Consider the following 13173-nt stretch of genomic DNA (forward strand, 5'->3'; position numbering starts at 1 on the left):
GCACAGTTAAAATTTCTCATTAGACCTGAATTTGTTATTCTACAGTAATAATCACCTGTTGGCCATGTGTTACAGTGATTTTTATGTCTAATGTAGACTTTTAGCCCATTAAAACATAAAAGGACCACCACTGACCAGATATCTGCATGGTGGTCCATTCTCAGCACAGCAGAATGCATCTATAGGTGTTTCTGATAAAATGGCCAAAGACTATAGCTCTGAGTATAACCTTATTAGTTTATCAGTTAATATTAATACATTATTAATTCCATTTTATTCCATTAGCAGATAAAACAGTAAGTGTGTGAGAATGATAATCAGTGCTGGTTTGCTGTTCTGTGTATCAAACTCACCGTGTAAACGTAAACAGGACGCCATTCGAGGCTCTTGTCCATGCCAGGCATGACAACAGATATCTGCTGTGGTCTTCTAAATCCCAGCACCTTCTCCTACAAGGAGATCATAGAACAGGTGTCCAGTTACCTGTGGCACAGGGCAGGAGCCAATAAGAACATAATTCAAAACCATCACCACAAAACCTGATATTTTAGAGAAGCAACTTTACAGGAGTAAAAGCGTCTTTAATCAATTGGAAATCAATGGTTCAAATTATGTTTATGTTGCTCTTTTTATCATCAAGTTTCAAATTCAGTAAAAAGACACAAGGTTTGGTTCTGACAGAGACAATGTGTAACTGCATATATTAACATCGCTAATGGATACAAGCTCCTTCATGCACGTTTCCGCCAGCGGAGCTTTATTGATCTCGCCAGGGTCCCTAATGTTGCCACGTTGTCATACAGTGTGAACTCAGTCCACTTTTTGTTGGATCTACAGTAGAACACAGAACCTTTAACAACACATGATCCTGACCTGCTGAGAGAGAGTGACAGGACTGTAGAGAGCAGAGCTGCACCATATGGACAAAACACCACATTACAGCTACTTTCAGCTAGATATTGTGGTCACAATGTGCCTATCTATATATATATATACATGTATATATATATATATATATATATATATATATATATATATATATATATACACACACAGTACTGTGTGAAAGCACCCAAGACACATTTTCAGAATCTATTCATTTGTGTAGTATGTGTTTATTTGCTTATAAATTGTGCTCATGATGTAATTGATGATTACAAGTCTCTGTGGTGGCTGTGAAGGTGTCAAGGAAAAATATGGACCCAAGAAATTTTATTGTTTTTATGTTTATTTAAATTATTAATCTGATTTTATTCTAATGTATATTGTGATAAACTCAGTGCTGAAGATGAAGATTTAGATGCCTAAAACCTTCACACATTTATATATATATGAAGATATGTGTGAAAGTTTTAGGCATCTAAGCACATTTTTAAAGAATAAAACAAAGAAGGGAAATATTGTGAATGAGCCAAAGTTACATGTATAAGCTAATTGCCATCTGTTGTCTCTGTCCGGATCCTGTATATATATATTATATATACAGACAGATCAGTTAAACACAGAGCTAATCGATATATCGGTGGATCATATATTATTCAGCAATACAAGAGAAAACGGTTCTAATATTATTATTATTGTTGCGATGTTGGAGCTTCAGATGATAATTTAAACACCTTATTTTCACTGAAAACTCACTAATGTTACATTCATCTACCTGTAAGTGTCTCTGAGCATCTGGTAAGTATTGTAAAATTTCTACATAAAGTAATGTAATGTAGTGATCAGTAATTGATGTTGGTATTGATATCAGGCACAGTGAGATGTTAATTTGGTTTAATTGCTATCATCCCAGAAATTCTACATTAGTGGATCCCTAAAGCAGAGTGAAGCAGTTACTGAAGTGATACTGTGTGTATCTCTGACCACTCTAACCTTTTTTTCCCCCCTCAATCTCCCTGAACACGTGATAGGTGGGGCCACTCTTGTCCGTCCTATCACGCTGGACGAAGCATTGGACCATAGTTCCCCTCGAAAATGCCTTCAGCACAGACTGCTTTAGGTTGTCCAACTGGCTGCTTGTTGCATCAATCTTCTCCTCAGTGGTGGATTTGGAGCCATCAGTGGCAAGTTTGGAGCCATCAGTGAAGATCCTTCTGTGGCTCACTGAAAGCCTGACGCTTTGGGCCAGGTTCCTCAGCAGCAGTGGTGATCTCCTGCTCTCTGCTTTTTCTTAGCCTTTCCTTCTTCCACTGCTGTTGTCTGTCCATGTCTGCCTTCTTCATCTCCAGTTGCCTTTCTTTACAATCTTTTTCCTCTTTCTGTGTCACACGTTCCTGGAGCAGATCTTTGTATTTTAGCATCCCATTTTCCTGGAGTAGTTCATTCTCTTTCTGCTTCACAGGTTCCTGGAGCAGATCTTTGCATCTCTGCCTCACAGGTTCCTGGAGCAGATCTTCATTTCTCTGCTTCACAGGTTCTTGGAGCACATCTTTGTATTCCGGTTTCATATTTTCGTGGAGCAGATCTTCTTCTCTCTGCTTCACAGAATCCTGGAGCAGATCTTCTCTCTGCTTCCTCTGAGGGTGTCTGTTAACTGATTCTCTTTCTTGCGTCATCCTTTTCTCCATCTCCTGCTCCTCCACCTGCCTCTGTTGTTCCTTCTGCTCTCTTTCAAGTTTTGTCTGTTTCTCTCTTTCCATCTTGCTCTCTTTCAGCCAAGCCTGGAACTTATTCTCCATCTGTATCTGTTTCTCCTTCCTCTTTCTCTCCATCTCTCGATTTTATACTTCTCACTGTCTCTCCATCTCTTCTAGCATGGCCATCTCTCGTTCTTTTGCTGCCTACTTCTATATCCCCAGCTGGGAGTTTTTGTCAGTTCTTTCTGAGCTCTTCTGAACACTGATCTCCTCATGTTCTCCACCTCCTGTTCCAGCTCCTTCTCTCACTCTTTGCACTGCAGAATCTCAGTGGCATTCTGTCTCAGCATCTCTTCCAAGCTTAAGATGTATCTGTCGTCCTGAACATCTCTAGTTCCCAGCATCAGCTGAACATCCTCGATCTGTAGCTCCTTGATCTGTAGCTCTAGAAAGGTTTCTCTGCGTCTCCATGTAGTCCAAGGCTGCTGCAGAGTGTTCATCTACAGTACACAGTAAACAGCAGGTTTCGATTCATACAGTCAGACAAGAGAGTACACAGTGATCATACAGCTGCATACAGTGATGCTGGAAAGTTTGAGAACCTTTAAAATTCTCTGAATTTCTACATAACTCTGATATAACGTGTGGTAGGCAAAGGTAGTGTTAGGAGTCTGAACACCAGTCTACAGTGTACTACACTATACCAACCAGGAACTTCAGCTGAATTGTAACATCTGACAAACTAAACCCAATAAAATGAATAAAAATTATAAGATTTTTTATTTGTTTATGTGATAAGACTTAGACAGAAGTTCAGTTGATGCTAAAGGGTTTATAAACTTTTCTATTTGCTCTGTAATATATTAACTCTCTATTGTATGTTGCAACAAATACTTTTTACATTGTTCTACAACTTCAATAAAAAAAAAAGAAATTCTTTTTCAGAAAAGAAATCCATTGAAACATAGAAAAGTTTTATAAAAATGATAAAATTGTTGCTAAAAGCCAACAGCAGTCCAGTCTGCAATGCCTATAGTGGAGTAAATGAATAGACACTGGACGCTGAAATTTCCACATCATTCATACATTCCAAGTTCATGCTTTTAATCGGTTTAGAACATTTATGGATTTATAATTGTTATGCTTATGTTGTTGTTATATTGCAGCAAAATTCAGAGCACCGCCCAAAATTTCTACTTCCTTTTCTAATTTTATTAATTTTGTCATTTCAACAATAAAAATCCTGAGGGAAAATTCCATTTATATTCTATAATTAAGTTTCTGAACTCATAGTGTGTTAAAGATTGGCCTCCATTATTTTTACCAAAATTATTTACATTTGTTGGATCCCTTAAACGTCTTTATTCGTCCAAGAACGTCTGTGATTGGTCAGGACACACACAGTGCTTAATGAAACACGGAGGGTTTGGCTACAGACTAAGTGTCCAGCTTTAAAGAGCCTCATTGGACTGGAACCACTCTGAATGTTCTTACTGATGCTAACAATAAAGATCAGACATCTCACCTTTCTGTGACACTCCCTCTCCAATCTCCTGCTGTCTCTCCCCAGAGCTCTCAGCTCACTCAGCTGCAAATCTTTCTCTAGCTCTTGAAACATCTCCAGCTCACGCCTCTCTTCCTGGCTGACCCTCACGCGCTCCATCCTCTTCTTCAGCTCCCACTCCTCTTTGTTTAACCTCCTTATGTCCTTCTTTATGTCTTCCAGCTCTCTCTCCATCTCTCTCCTCTCTCTCTGAAGCTGGCGGAGATGCTCCTCTGCTCTCTGCCTCTCCAGGATTCGGGAGTTGAAGCGGAAAAAGGAGATTTTAGGGAGGCAGCTGCCCCAGCACCCACAGGTGGTGGGGCTGGACAGGGGGCGCAGCTCTCGCCCCCACATCATCACCTCTGCTGCTTCAGCTGAGTCTCTCCTGAAGACTCATCTGGACCAGCAATCCAGATCCAAAAAAAGAGGGAAGGCATTATGATGGAGAAAAAAAATGACAGAAACTTTACAGAGAGAGAGAGAGAGGCGGAGGTAGGGGGGAGGTTGAGAAAGAAAAAAATGTACCTATCTGTCTACACTATATTTCCAAAAGTATTTGGTCATCTGCTTTCACACGCATATGAACTTGAGTGAGATCCCAGTCTTAATCCATAGGTTTTAATATGATGTTGGCCCACCCTTTGCAGCTATAACAGCTTTAACTCTTCTGGAAAGGCTTTCCACAAGGGTTAGGAGTGTGTCTATGGGAATTTTTGACCGTTCTTGCAGAAGCGCATTTGCGAGGTTGGACGAAAAGGCCTCACTCGCAGTCTCTGCTCTAATTCATCCCAAGGCTGTTCTATCAGCTTGAGGTCAGGACTCTGTGCAGGCCAGTCAAGTTCTTCCACACCAAACTCATTCATGCATATCTTTATGGACCTTGCTTTGTGCACTGGTGTGCAGTCTTGTTAGAATAGGAAAGGGCGGTTGCCAAACTGTTCCCACAAAGTTGGGAGCATGAAATTGTCTATAATCTCTTGGTGCTGAAGCATTAAGAGTATATATATATATATATATATATATATATATATATATATATATATATATATATACTCTTCTGTACTGCTTCTACAAACATTAGTGAAAGAATGGGTCGCTCTCAGGAGCTCAGTGAATTCATGTGGTACCATGATAGAACACCACCTGTGCAACAAGTTCAGTCGTCAAATTTCCTCACTACTAAATATTTCACAGTCAACTGTCAGTGGTATTATAACAAAGTGGAAGCAACTCAGCCACAAAGTGGTAGGCCACGTAAACTGACAGCGCGGGGTCAGCAGATGCTGAGGCGCAGAGGTCACCAACTTTCTTCAGAGTCCATCACTACAGACCTCCAGACATCATGTGGCCTTCAGATTTGCTTAAGAACAGCATAGAGAGCTTTATGGTATGGGTTTCCATGGCCATGCAACTGCATCCAAGCCTTACATCACTAAGCATAATGCAAAGCGTGAAATGCTGTGGTGTACATTGTCAACAGTAGGTTACGAGGGCACTCTTTGGGGAGATTTACCTTCTTCTCACCTCTTGGAAATAGTACAGTTATATGTTATATGGTAACAGATTTAGACCCTTTCTCTCTCAGTGCGTTCACTGTTAAACCTCTAACCCCTCTGTCTGACCACAGCCAAATTACTGTGTTCATTAAAAGGACAGAGACTAACAGCACAACACACTCAGCCCAGTAAGCTGTACAGCATCAGGACACCATACAGATGGGCCCAAAACAGCACAGAAGAGTTCCAGAAAGCAATCAGAGACCCCAACATTCAGACACTTTTAGACCGCTTTCTGGACACCACATACACTCACAGTAAAGAAGGTGTTAATCTGGCAGTAAAACATGTAAACATGATCCTTGACAAAACTGCAGAAAAGGCCTAACTAAAATGTAAAAAAGAGATCAAAACACAAACTCAGAAAAGAAGATAGAATTTGATCCAAACTCTGAACAAAATGACATAAAGAGAAAACTTGAGAAACTAGAACTGACTATTAAAAATAACCAAAACCCTTTAGACTTCACAATTACTGAGCAGGAGCTTAATGATAAAATTAAAAGACTAACACCAAATAAAGCCTGTGGGCCTGATGGCATCCTAAACGAGATGCTAAAATATAGGACTTCTAAATTTCAATTAGCTATTCTAAAGTTATTTAATCTGGTTCTGAGTGTAGGTTGCTTCCCTGAAATCTGGAATCATGGACTAATAACCCCAATCTTTAAAAGTGGAGATAAATTGGACCCTAATAACTACCAAGGCATCTGTGTGAATAGTAATCTGGGGAAGTTGCTGTGCAGCATTTTAAACTCTAGATTCCTGAACTTCCTTATGGAGCACAGTGTCTTGAGTAGAAGTCAAATTGGATTTTTATCAAATTACTGCACCACCAATCATATTTACACCCTACACACCCTAATTGACAAATACATCGTCCAAAATAAAACCAAAATCTTTGCATGCTTTATTGATTTCAAAAAGGCTTTTAATTCTATTTGGCACCAAGGATTATTCTACATACTTACAGAAAGTGGTGTAGGGGAGAAAAAATATGATCTAATTAAATTAATGTACACAGGAAATAAATGCAGCATAAAAATTGCAATAAACAATCAAATTCCATCTCCCAGGAGCATGGAGTGAGACAGGGCTGCTGTTTAAGCCCAACTATTTAACATTTATATTAACGAATTGGCAAAGATATTAGAGGAGTCCACAGCTCCCGGTCTCACCCTGCATGACTCTGAGATTCAATTCCTGATATGCAGATGGCCTGGTTCTGCTGTCCCCCTCAGAACAGGGCCTACAGCAGAACCCGGACCTGCTGGAGCAGTACTGCCAGACCTGGGCCCTGGCAGTAAAATGATATTTCAGAAAGGATCCAGATCTCAGGAAAAACAAAGCACATATAGGTTAGGCACAAACCAAATTAATCACTCCTCAGCATAATTATTTAGGCATCAAAATCAGTTCACTTCACTTCAGGTAATTTTCATCAGGCAGTGAGTGAACTGAGAGAAAAAGCTCGCAGGGCTTTCTTTGCCATAAAACATCATATTTTTGTAGAAATTCTGATCAGAATTTGGATAAAATATTTGAGTCAGTAATTGAACCAATTGCCCTTTATGGCAGTGAAGTGTGGGGTCCGCTAACCAATCAGGAATTTCACAAATGGGACAAACATCTCAACAAATGAGACTCTGCATGCAGAGTTTTGCAAAAACATTTTAAAGGAACACAGAAACACCACCAACAATGCATGCAGAGCAGAATTAGGTCAGTACCCACTAAATATAAAAATCAAATCAAATCAAATTTTGGATGCACCTAAAAAATAGCGACCCCCACTCATATCATTATAAAGCTCTGGAGTACCAGGAGTTGAGCAAAGACAACAGTCCCCTCACTCAGCTGGTCCTGAACTACACACTAACCTGCACTAACACACACTCACACGCACTAACACACACTAACACTCAACAGGCTCAGGATCAGAAAAACAAAACCAATCTGATCAGAACCAATCAAATTACAGAACATCTGAGAGAAAAATACAGAAACTATTGGGAAACTTAAACTAAATCACAAAGTAAAATGCAATGTTATCTGGACCTAAAAAGACAGTACACTGTGGCAGAATACCTGAGTATAGTGACTGATCTGAGACTGAGGACCACCCTGACAAGGTATAGACTCAGTCAGCATAGTCTGGCTGTCGAGACCGGCAGGCAAAGGAGATCCTGGCTGCCTCAGGAAAAAAGAACATGCCAGAAGTGCGAACTGGATAAAACATAGACAGAGCTGCACTTCCTGACCCAGTGCCCAAAATTCACTGAGATCCACATAGAGTTCTTTACAAAAATCAACAACAAACATTTCACATTTAACAGCCTGTCTAACACAGAGAAACTGTCATATCTGTTAGGGTAGCACAGAGAGAGCAGCACAGAGCATACACCCTGACCTGCCACCAGAGGAGGGACAGTGAGTGACCATGTCTCATACACACACACACACTCACACCTACAAATACACACACACACACTCACACCTACAAATACACACACTCATACAAATATATACACACACGGACACACACACACACAGATACATACATATGTATTCATTGTTTTTATTTTGATTATATAGTGTCTTTTTAAATTGACAGCTCTACAATTCAGCGATTTTGAAATGATTAACATTTTTAAATCATTTTTTTTCTTCTGAAATTCCTAGAATCTAATGTGTTCACCTCTTAAATCATTGATGCTCTGTTTAAAAATCTTTGGCAAGCTTTGGCAATACAAATGTAGTATATTTGTCATGCTCATAAAGCACCTTAAATTGAAAATTGAGAGAGAGAAAAAGAGAGAGAAAGAGAGAAAAAGAGAGGAAAAGAGAGAGAGAAAGAGAGAGAGAGAGAGAGAGAGAGAGAGAGAGAGAGAGAGAGAGAGAGAGAGAGAGAAAGAAAGAGAGAGAGAAAAAAATATATGAATAAACATCACCTGTAGTGTAAGGTGGGCCGTGATTGGCCGGTCTGAATCAGTACTGTGCAACCCAGATGGAGCAGAAACCCCGGTGTAACTCCATGTGAAAATGTATGAATATGAAAATGGAGGTAATAAAATACATTTATTGGGGTAAATTAATATATTTATTAAGGTAATATAATACATTTGTTGGGGCAAATGAATACATTTATGGGGTAAAATACATTTATTGGGATAAATGAATATATTTATTGAGGTAAATTAATATGTGTATTAATGTAAATAAATACATTTATGCGGTCAATTAATGCATTTATTGGGGTAAGTAAATATATTTATTAAGGTAAATTAATACATTTATTTAGGTAAATTAATACATTTAAAGGGATAAATTTATATGTTAATTGGGGTAAATTAATATATTTATTAAGGTAAATTAATGCATTCATGAAGTAAATTAATATATTTATTAAGGTAAATTTATGCATTTATGGGATAATTTAAGGCATTTATTAAAGTAAATTCATATATTTATTGAGGTAAATTAATACATGTATTGGGTAAATTAATTTATTTATTGAGGTATATTAATACATTTAATGGGGCAAATTAATACATTTATTTGGGTAAATTAATACATATATTGAGGTAAATTAATACATTTACATTTATAGCATTTATCAGACGCGCTTATCCAGAGCGACGTACAAGAAGTGCGTTGTCTATCTTGAGAAAGTATCTTTGCTAGTTACCAATAGGTTAGAGAAAAAGACAGACAGTCCGGAGCTCAGGTACTGCTAGATACAAAAGTCAGTATAGATACCCAGAAAAAAGGAGTAGAGTTGAGCACATAACTCTGTACCATGCAACGCAATACAATACAATACAATAAAGTACAGTACACAGTGCATTCAACAATAAAGTAAACGACAAAACAATACAATACAATAAAATATGATATACAAGTGGAGCACAGTATATTGTAAACGACACTTATTTCAATGCTCATTTAATTGCTGTGTGAAGAGAAGTGTCTTCAGTCTGCGTTTGAAGACAGCAAGAGACTCTACTGTTCGGACAGCCAGTGGGAGTTCATTCCACCACTTGGGTGCCAGTACAGAGAACATTCTAGATGCTTGCCTACCACGTACCTTGAAGGATCAAGCCAAGCTGTACTCGAAGCTCAAAGGGCTCGTGGTACAGCTCGAGATTTCACCATTGCCATCAAATAGGTATTGGGGCTGGTCCATTTTTGGCTTTGTAGGCAAGCATTAGGGTTAACTTAGGGTTAACGCGGCTGAACTTGGGCAGATTGAAGAGGAGCTGTGCTGCCGCATTCTGGATGAGTTGCAGAGGCTCGATGGCTTGCATGCGAAGACCAGCCAAGAGCGAGTTGCAGAGAAATGGATGCATTTAAGTTAACTGTGGTAAATTAATATATTTATTGGGTAAATGAGTTAATTTATTGAGGTATATTAATACATTTAATGGGGTAAATTAATACATTTATTGAGGTAAATGAATGCATTTATTCATGCAAATGTATATATTTATTGGGATAATTTCATTCATTTATTGTGGTATATTAATGAATTTATTGAGGTAAATTAATGCATTTATTGGGGTTAATTAATGCATTTATTGGGGTAAATTAATACATTTGAGGGAAAATAATACATTTATAATACATTTATTATTTAAGTCTGGACTATATTTGAAAATGTTGTGGTTTTGGGGAACTTCCAATTATTAATGAATTACACACATTTTGCAGTGAAATGCCTTACATTACCATCCATTTCAGAACTAGATTTTTAAAGTTAAATTTAAAAAACATGCTTGTGCTCTTTTCCACTTCTGTGGGGGAATCTCAGAAATGAAGACTTTTGGGGAATTTGTTACTCAAACACAAAGCAAATATAAAACAAAGCTTGTGTAGAAAATAAGTGCTACAGCTCTAGTGCTTGTGATGAATCTTGCACACCATCCTCCTGGTTTGGTTGTTGTAATAACTCTAAAATTGTCATTTCATGTTTGTATTTATTGTTGATTAAATACGTTGGAGCAATGTGGTGTCATTAGCTTAGCTGACATTTGGAGTTTAAAGTGAAGCCTGAAGGATTCACTTGGCTTCTTAAACTCCATCGCTGTGACTTCAGATACTGCAGTTTAAAAAGCACCTGCAGTTTAAACTAAACCTAAATAACATCATATCACATAGATAGATAGATAGATAGATAGATAGATAGATAGATAGATAGATAGATAGATAGATAGATAGATAGATAGATAGATAGATAGATAGATAGATAGATAAGGCTTTATTGTCATTTGCATCACATGTGGTACATGAGGTGAAACGAAACGAAACATACTCACAGTCCAGTTAACTCCCAAAAGTAACATAAACAATAAGGAGAAGGTGCAAATAAAGGGTGCAAATAACAGCAGCATGAACCACAGCAGCATGAGTACGAGGTAGAAGGTGTACATCTTAATACTGGTGATGTATAAAGTGACATGTGTAGGGGTGATATAGTGGAGGCACTGATTCAGTTCAGCAGCAGAAATAAATAAGTGGACATGAACAGTGACGTCTAATTGCAATTTAAGAGTCTTACTGCTTCAGGGTAGAAGCTGTTCCTCAGTCTGGTTGTTTTACTCTTAATGCTCCGCAACCTCCTACCTGAGGGGAGCGGGACAAAAAGTGTGTGTGCTGGGTGAGTGGGGTCCTTCATGATGCCAATGGCCCTTGAAAGGGTTAACTCTGCTCTAACTCTGCTCTAAGCAGATTTTGCAGCAAGCATAGCTGCTGTCCTTGGCAGTTTGCACAAACAACTTGCTCCTCTTATCGGAAAACATTCCGTCCAGAACCATTCGTTCCCTTTTGTAGGTAAGATTATCGTACACAGAGCTGAAGCCCCCCTTATTTGGGTCCACCCTGTTTGCTTGTATGCAACAGGGCAGGACGTGTTTGTATAAAAGAAGGAGTGCCCTTCTTTCTGTGTGCAGAAGACTTAATAAACTCTTTGATTGATTACGAGAGTGGTTCTGTCTTCTTGCACCGGGCATGCTCGCTGAGACTGAGAGATTCTAACAGGACAGGTGTAATCCGCTCTCTGGTTCCTCTTCCACAAACGGACTAAAATTGGTCGGTCCGTACAGCCCTTTTTCTGCATCTGGAGTTGTAAATGTCCATGGTGGTGGGAAGGCTGAATCCAACAGTCTTTTGTGCAGCCTTCACCACCCTCTGCAGAGCTTTTCTTTCTGCCACAGAGCAGCTCCCGTGCCATACGGTGATGCTGGAGCACAGAACGCTCTCCATCACACATCTGTAAAATAAGGTGAGGACTGAGCTCCAGTGTGCCTCAACCTTCTGAGGAAGTAACGGCGTTAATGTGCCTTCCTGACCAGGCTGGAAGTGTTATTACTCCAGGTAAGATTGTTACTTAGGTGTACACCCAAGTACCTATAACTGGAGACCACTTCCACTGCAGATCCTCCGATGTGTAGGGGGAGGGGAGGGATGGTGTTACCCCTTCTGAAATCCACAATCATCTCATTTGTCTTCTTCACGTTGATGCAGAGATTGTTCTCACTGCACCAACTCTCCAGGTGTTCCACCTCCTGCCTATAGCCAGACTCATCACTATTTGTGATGCATCCAACCACTGCCGTGTCATCCGCAAACTTTACAATATGACAGCCTGGATGGATGGCTGAGCAGTCATATGTGAGCAGTGTAAACAGGAGTGGGCTCAGCACACAACCCTGAGGGGAGCCGGTGCTGAGGATGATGGTGGAAGAGAAGATGTTGTGGATCCTCACAGACTGCGGCCTGTTAGTCAGGAAGTCCAGGACCCAATTGCAGAGAGAGATGTTCAGTCCAAGTGTATGTAGTTTGCAAGCCAGGGAATGGGGAATTATGGTGTTAAAGGCAGATGTGAAATCCACAAAGGGCATACGGACGTAAGAATCCTTACTCTCCAGGTGCGTGAGGGCAGTGTGGACCACAGAGGAGATGGCACCCTCTGTGGATCGTTTTTTCCGGTACGCATACTGGTGTGGATCCCCAGTGACATCAATGTTGGCTTTGATGTGGGTCATAACCAGTCTTTCAAAGCACTTTGTGACTATTGGGGTGAGGGCTACTGGCCGATAGTCATTCAGTCCTGTGTCCATGGTGCTGTGTCTCAGGTTTAACTGGGCGTAATAAACAAGGTTTGAGATTCATCTTAAATATGTTAAAGATGAGGTTTGATTGAGATACTGTAAATGAATTATAGCAGATTCTGAATTAGACTGACTTTGTTGAGCAGTGGACAGCATCAATAGTCCAGTCTACATGAAACAAAGGCATGGCTGAGCTTCTCGGCTTCCTAGAGGTATCCTAGGTAAAAGGCTGTTGAGGTCACCATGGTAATGATATAAAACTGAAATCAGAGGCTAAAATTGTACCAAAACTTGTTACTTGTTACTGCCTCTTTACTCTGATGACTCCCATTTCCTAGCCTAGAGTGTGTCTCTTTTGGCTTTAGGGCCAGCAATGAATGATTCAG

This window comes from Pygocentrus nattereri, chromosome 20 (assembly GCF_015220715.1).
Source record: "Pygocentrus nattereri isolate fPygNat1 chromosome 20, fPygNat1.pri, whole genome shotgun sequence".
NCBI classification, from domain to species: domain Eukaryota; kingdom Metazoa; phylum Chordata; class Actinopteri; order Characiformes; family Serrasalmidae; genus Pygocentrus; species Pygocentrus nattereri.